We start from the raw sequence: 8,083 nt of genomic DNA on the forward strand, positions 1-8,083 counted from the left end.
TAATCATGGAAAAATGTGGATTTTGGGTTATGTTTTTAAATCTGAAAATTGGGGATTTCCAGAGAAAATCAGGATCCCTACTTATCAGCAATGATACAGGGAGAAGAGGAAATGAGGGTTTAGAGTATGGCTGCATATCTAATGCCCTCTGTGCTGCTTAATGGAACTATGCAGAGAGGTGCATCTGAGGCTGCAGTAGCCTGGTACATCTACTCCGCAGGAGCTCAACTCCAAAATGGATTCAATCAACCCACCCAATGGTGGGTTGATTGAATCAATATGGCATTGACCATCCTCCAGGGAGCTCCTTGGTGTGTTTACTGGCATGCACCCAACTCTGCTCTAGGGTGACTCTATTCTTTCCAGGTTCGGTGTGGATATGTTGCAAGTGTATTGTACTTTCCTTTGGTTCTCTTGAGCGCAGGCCAGTGACAGTGTAGACATACCCATGTTCACTGGGATTCACAGGCAAAAACACTTCCTTTGTATGTGATTGGCAGAGGGAATAGGTATCTCACACCTCTTGAATCCCTGTAAGACGTGCCAACAGCCGGAGGATTGATCAGTTTGCCAAGAATGCTAATACAGTTGCAACAGCCAGCTGTAAAGTAATATGTGCTCTTCCTACTCCTTGTTAAAGATGTGTTTGTAGCTGATGATTTCTCCAGAGCAATGGGAGAGCCCTGTGGAAAGGAAATAGATTCACTGACTGGGGAAAGAATGGCAACTACGATGAGCCTTGTTATGCATTAAATTTAGTGGTAAAGACCAGAAATCATAAGGCCATTCCAGCATGGAGAAGGGTGAAGATTGTTACTATGACCCTTTATGATCATGAACAATATAAGGAAGCTAAATGTCACCCATATAAAAATGGTTGCCTGTATGAATAATGTTTGCACGGAAAATTAGAGCATTGTTCCATTAGGAAGACCTAGTACACTCATTGTTGCTAAGTCTTATGATTTGATTTGGTCTTTTTAACATCACAGTTCCAAGACTTCTGGACTTTAGCTTTCATTTGTAAGTTTCTAGCCCTTGTGATTATGGAGAGAAGTTTGAAAAATGTACACCAATGTGTAAGAAAAAAATCGAAGAAAAAAATTCCCCTTTTTCTTAAAAAAAAAGAACAAGTCTGTGGTTATTATGTACATTTCTTGATATTCTGGGGCCTGTCATGACTTTTTAATGCTTTTGGACTTGCTTTTAAAAAGCAAAGAACAATAGGTCTCCTATGTGACAAACCTCTGTAAAGTTGTTGGATGTGGTCCTTGACTGCTATAGGTTTGTTTTGCAAGCTGTATTTCCCCTACTTGCTTGTCTCAGTGCACTTCTGCTTTACTCCTCTCTCAAACTTCCCTCGTTTTTAATCCCAAATTTCTCTATGTCCAGTATAAATTCAGGCTCTCCTGCTTTTATTGTTGAAAGTATTTGCTCCAAACATGCACAGTCAGAAAGCTACCTTATTAGAAGAGTCATTGACACTGAAGGAAAGGCACCAACAGCTTTTTCATTTCTTTGTATGCATAATTCAGGTTCACACACCACATCCCACACATGAGCTAAAGCAGGGTAAGTTTGTTCCAGTTAGCACCGTGTCTGCCATGTCCTGTAAAAAAGCAAAAGCTTTGTGGGGTGCTGCCATATTATTTCCAGTCAGGCAGCCTCTCTCAGGAATACCAATATGTCCCAGAGGAGTAAGAGGATGTGATCAGGATTTTATTGTGAAAACTCCCCTAGGTTCAGACAGCATGCTAGCAATATACCTGTTAACAACAGTGTTGCCTTTGCAGCATACTGGAGATTACAGTAAAATTCTGCAGAGAAACTAATATTAAAGGATCCATTATATTCTTTAAGCCCTGATTTTTCCTTTTGTTCCCTCTGTAAAGGTAAGTTTTCTCTTTTGGGGCTGGGGGAGGCAGAAGAAACAGTTTGCACACTCTTTGACTGAAAAACTAGTAATGAAATCTTCCAGTATCCCTAATTTGAATAATCACAGCAACAAACCCCACGTTTATCCAGTTATTCATTTCAGCTAAATATTTAACATATATTATCCAAATATTAACAGCATTTAAACTTGAGCCTGCAAATAGGGATAAGGGGACAGAATCTATGAGTGACCTGAGCATACAGTAGCTAGCAGCTCTGCTTGTGATGTCTGGAGATGTCTGGGTATGCTTGCTAGAGTGCTGCTGTAAGCAGAATACAAGATATTGGAATGAACCTGCTGGCTAAATACTGCTCAGTCAGGAACCCAGAGCTTAGGCAAGGGGATCAGTGGCAGTGTTAATTGCCATTCCTCTGATGTCAAATTTCCAGACCCAGGGGCTAGGGACAGACATTACACATAAACCAGTTTAAGTGATCAGAAACTGGTTCAAACCTGTAACAGAACATAGGTTCAGTGCACATAAACCAGTCTCAAAATGGCTGAAACTGGTTTAAGATAAACCTGGTTGAATGTAGTATCAGACTTAACTGATTTGGCTCAAACTGGTTTATGCAATGTCTGTCCCAGACCCCTTCCTGGGTTGAGTTAAACCAGAGTCTCCCAGCATCCCAGATGCTTGGCTGGGCTGGGCTGGGCTGGGCTTGGCTAGGCTGTGCTCTCTGCTCCAGAAAACAGGCTGGCCCCATCCTTCTCCTCCCTAGCCTGAGCTCCGGCGGAGACTGAAGGCACAGCAGGGTCTGCCTGGCTTCCTGCACTGCTCACTGCTCAAGCAGGGATTCCCTACTCCCTTCCTCCCTGCCATCTCCCACAGCATGGACCCCAGCCCCACGGACCTTAGGCATGTGGTATGCTAGTTAATGCCAAGAGGTGTCTGTGTGTGTGTCTCTCCTATTTCACTGGGGCAGGCAGACAGTGTCAGCATAGGGCTTTCTGGAGCTAATCAACAGGTCAGCGGGTAATATCCCTCCATTCCTTCCTTGGAAAAAGCTGTTTAAGAAGAGCTTGAACTGATGAGAGAGGTTTGTTTTGCTGATGGGCTGATAAGACAATGGTTTGCTGATGGCTGATAATACTGTGGTTTTATCAGCCCCCTGGCTGGTTTGCAGCCCTGTCAGGTTTGCAGACAGGTTTGATGACATGGAGAGAGAGATTGAAAAGCTCAGTATCACCAACAAATGCATGCACTGTACCCTCCCCCTCAGAATGCTAGCCTGGAGCTGGGGTCTAGCAACACTCCCGCTCCCTGAGCAGCCAGCAGGGAAAAGCCTGAGAAGGTGCAGGCAGGGTGGGGGGTTTACACCCCTCCCTAATCAGAGCGCCCTGCCAGGGCTTGGTCATACCCACTGCCGGGCTTAGCTCAGTACTGTGAAAGGGAAGGGAAAGCTGTTCTAGCACCCCCTGGCTTCTAGCCTGAGACACTGAAGGAATGTGCCTGCATTTCTGGAATGAAAAGGGAATATCTATCCACCTCCAAGTCAGTTCAAACTTTGCAGATTAAACTAATCTGCAAAGATTGAATCAATTCAGGCTCAGGCTTTTTGAATGTCTGTCCCTAGCCATGAGGAGCTCTGCAGGCTGGATAATGTGGCCCTGCAGCCAGATCATGCCAGCACGTGACCAGATCTGGCCAGCACAGGGTTGGGCCAGTGCATAGCCAGATTGTGATGGCACATAGCTGGACCTGGCAGGTATAGGATTGCGCCAGCATGTGACCAACAGGTGAATCTTACACACCAACACTGCATGGGATCCAGCCCGTAGACTGACCCCACACTTGTGGAGCCAAGGGGTTGGGCACCACTAGGCTAGGGGAACCTTTTGTGACCTTCATGATACTACAGTATAAGGATAAAGAGATATTTAATAAAATAAAAAATATATTGAATATAAAATTGATCAGAAGAAATATTTATCTTAAACATTCATCCTTTACCAGCTACTAATACAAGAAAGGTGGGATTCAAGGAATGATTAGCTACTTACAAGGATAATGAGCGCATGTTCTATTAAGTTAAATAGAATAAAGGCTAAAGGGGTATAAACTCCTGTATTTCTGGGGCAGCAAGTTATGCTGATTATAAATTGACAAGAACTTAGGGCGCAATGTCCTCTTTGCACAGGTTTCCCACTGTGTAATTTATTATCCTGTTCTCTGGAGCATCTGGCACAGGCTGCTGGCAGTAACAGCATACTGGAGGAGATGGAACATGAGCTAGAAATTACTGTGTTCCTATGACAGATTTGCAACTTTCAGAATCAGCTCAGCTTAATTTGCAAGTGCAAACTGTGAGTAACACAAAGCATCTCATCAGGTCTGCTAGACCCCCTAGCACTCAAAATACAGATGGATGTTGTTAAGCTTGCTTACATGTGCATTGTAACTATTGCATTTGTGCTGCCGATTCTTATTTGATAAGATGGTTGATAAGTGGTGCTTATATGTATTTTGGTAAAGGTTGATTGCCATAGATTAAAAATGGAGGTTATAGTTGACAATATAAATCCATAATGGGGGGAAGGGGAGGGGGGAAGATGTATTCTGAGGGATCTGGAACTTCATTCTTTTCTGTAAAATAGATTTCTTTCCTTTCAGTTACTGAGTACAACACAATAGGATATACTGCCCATACACATTTTTAAGTAGCTGACTAATATGGTCAGGAGAATAGGGAATTCCCCCAGACCACTTGACATTCCTTGACATTTATGTATGTGTACTGCACTTCATGTGCTTCCTTGTGCACCCATGATTTTTTCTGACCAGTGAGGGAAAGATTATCAGAAAATACAGAAGTCAAACTGAACAAAATCACACTGGAGAAATGAAAACATGTTCATGGTCAGAAGGTCATGGTCAAAAGGTTAGGGCATTCTTTACTTTGTCCACTTAAAGCCATGACATTTACTGTAAGTAGAGGTGCACCAATACATTGGTCTGATATCAGATCGGCACCGATATAAAGAAAATTGACTATATTGGAAATAGGCCTGATGTGGCCAATAATTTGGTTGATAAATGCCCCTGTGTGCACTGGGAAGAGGGCTACAAGGGGGGGGGGGGGCTACAGCCCCCCCAAAGTTTGCCATAGCCCCTGCATAACCCCCTCCCAGTGCCACCACCACCCGCCCCAAGCACAGCACGCCCCAGCCCCCCTTCTCCGGGATAGCCCGGCATGAATCCTGGCCCCAGCCCACAGCTGCAGTGCAGCCCACCCCACCCTGCCCCATTTGGCTCCAGTGACTTAAATGGCAGACTGCAGTATATATGGTGATCAGAATGTGGTCCCTATATACCGCCTGTCTCAGGGCACTAAGGTGCCTGTTCCTTTAAGGGCAAAAACTGCCTAGAGGGAGGGCCATAGCAGCCGGGAAGAAACCCCACAGGTGCAGGGTACTGTGGCAGCAGGCTAATGAGGGAATTAGCCTTCACCTGCTCCCGGTCAGCTGACCAGAAGAAGGCAGGGCCCTGGGCATATATAAACCCCAGGGTTGGGACTAGAGGTTTAGTTCTCTGGCAGCAAACAAGGAGGAAGGAGCTTATAAAGGAAGCTACTTGGAGATGCTTGACTGCCTGTTCTGCTTCTGGTAGGTTTAAGAGGCTATAGGAGCTCATAAGTGCTGGTGGGGAGGAGGCCCATTCAACTGAGAGGGAAGCTTGCCTTCTTAAAAAGGGATAGTGTGTGGACCCTATGTTATTGTTGTGTTGTAGCCCAGGGGCTTGTGCTTTCTATTGTTATTTAAACCAGTGGACCAGACTGAGGCTATTGGGGAGGAGGAGGCCTCACTGGGGCACACTATAGTGTAGAAACCCCAGCGCCAGAGAGGGTGCGGAGACGGGGGGGATGAGCAGACCCCAGCACCAGAGGGCGCAGTGACAGGCACAGGCTGCAGAGAGCTCAGCTCCAGAGAGGGCGTGGTGACTGGGGGTGAGCAGAGCCCAGGGCCAGAGGGTGTAGTGACTGAGGCTAGACTAAACTGAGGCCTCAACACAAGAAGACAACATCTATGTACCATCTGCGAGGCATGGGGCATGATAAAGGGGTAGTTTTGGAGTCACGCATCTAGCCCATAAGGCTTGGGGCTATTGTAAAGCACCTCCTGAGTGTGGAATCCAATAAAGGGGTCCAACAACCCACAGGGTTTAGAGGAATCTGTCAGGACTGTGACCGAGCAGCAGCTTGAGGGCAGCCTCCCAATTCATCATTTATATCAGCAAGATGTGGCAGGAGAGATTAGTAGGCACCCATAGGGTGGCGCTGGCATGGTCACGGTGCTCTAGGGACATCACGGCCATTCCTGGGGAGGACGTATCATGACACCAACATGCAGCATAATGTTGATATTTCAGGATATATTAGTACAGGGTACTCAGCAACATAATTTCCCATTGACTTTGGTGGAAGTTATGAATGCTCATCATTTCTGAAAATCAGGCCATTCTAATTACTTTCAAAATCTTATCTGAAGGAGTCCCACTCTACTTTGCCCATACATTCAGGGCTTTGTAGTATGGAAGCAGTCATTTCTTGCAATTAGCCTCTGTTGGAAGTTCAGATTAGTTTCAGTTTCCAGGTAAAGGAAGATTCTTACTACACATTGGGGACCTCTGAAATATTAGCAATTCAGTGTCATTCAAATGTAAAAAAAGGAAGCTGAGGGTTCATTAATATTAAAAGGTCAGAAGGGATATAAACACATTCTACTGGCTAACTAAGCTGAAAGCATGACCTGAAATGCTAAAAAACACGTGCAGCTTTCCTCATTATTTCTTTCAGCAAGCAGTAAATGCAATGATAATTCAGAAGAACTAGGAACCCAGAAGACCTCAGAAGCATTTTATGGTGCAGTGCTAATAGTCATGATTGAGTCTAATAAATATAATCACAAATTCTGATATGGAATTGATGAGCCTAATAATATTGTAATAATACATATTTTTTCTTTCAAGCTTGCTTAGACAAAGCTTTTCATTTTAAAATTACTAGATCTTAATCTATCATTCTAATGCTGATACTGCCCTCTAGTGGTTAGATCATTGTTAGGCTTATGTATTCATTATCTCCTTCAAATATAACTTTCCCATAGGTAATAGGTTCCGTAAGACAGATCCTTGACTACCAAAGTTGTTTTAATCATACTACACACAAATTAATGCAATTAACATTGCCAAGTAACAGAAGCTTTATTCATTGTGATCTGAGTAAATAGTCTTGTCCTTCTACCAAAGTATTCAACTGAATGAAGGGTTGTGTGGGACCTGGGCTAAAGAGCTGCACCGGAGTAGGGCCCAGGTGCCATATTCTCAACAGGTGTTTTTGGCCCCTTGTTTTTATATAACTTCCTGCCACAACTTGATGTTAAATGAAAAGGATATAAGGAGGTGATAGCTAACTGTAGTAGGGTTCATTGAGAAGGGTACAGATCTTAGTGTCTGAATGTCTTCTGTGGGGCTCTGCCTCCCCTACACCCCACTCCTTTCCACTCAGGTGTTTCTGTGCTGTGATCGGGGTAGGCATCTGTTCCCCTAGGCACTTGCCTTCATGTAATGGAAGAAAAGGTCCAGCTAGTGATATCCATATTGCATCAACATTAATAGAGGAATACAACATAAATAAGGGTGTCCACTGTCTGTTTATGATCTGAGCTTCAGCCTTATAGTTTATGTCTACCTTCTCCTTGGGCAGCTAGGCTCTTCAGAGTTCACCTCCCAGTCATGAACCTGGTTCACAGAGTAGGCCTATATCAAACCAACCCCTGCAGCTAGTTTGGGGCCACGGGCACTATAAACCTCCATGAGGCCTTTGCAGGTACCTGGTATCCAGTGTCCACAGAGTGGTCCTCCTGCTGTGGGAGCCAGTACTCAGCTGGTTTTGGATAAGACTTCCGTGGTGGGATAACAGCGTGAGCCTATGCTAGTGCCTCCCTTACCCTGGGGCTGGCCCTGCCCTATGAGGAAGTTCTGGGTTGATCTGAACCAACCCGTACCCTTGCCTCCCACACGTGCTCTGCAGCTGCTGCCAGGTGCTGAGAGCCCCAGCAGGCAGGGCTCTTCATGGCATGCACCCTCCTGGCCACAAACCACCAGCGAGCCATTACATGCATGACCATCCACTGCACCCTTCACCT

At 45.1% G+C, this 8,083-nt stretch overlaps 1 protein-coding gene across 1 annotated transcript in view; it reads left to right on the top strand.

Moving 5' to 3' along the window:
- The first annotated feature begins 5,523 nt into the window (after positions 1-5,523).
- Positions 5,524-8,083, top strand: part of THUMPD2 (THUMP domain containing 2) — a 37,573-nt gene continuing 35,013 nt past the window's right edge. Inside the window, exon 1 of the mRNA XM_025205689.1 lies at positions 5,524-5,542. The gene's annotated coding sequence lies outside the window, so the exon portion shown is untranslated. The remainder of the gene's footprint in view (positions 5,543-8,083) is intronic.

This window comes from Alligator sinensis, unplaced genomic scaffold (assembly GCF_000455745.1).
Source record: "Alligator sinensis unplaced genomic scaffold, ASM45574v1 scaffold794_1, whole genome shotgun sequence".
In the NCBI taxonomy this organism is placed as follows: Eukaryota; Metazoa; Chordata; order Crocodylia; family Alligatoridae; genus Alligator; species Alligator sinensis.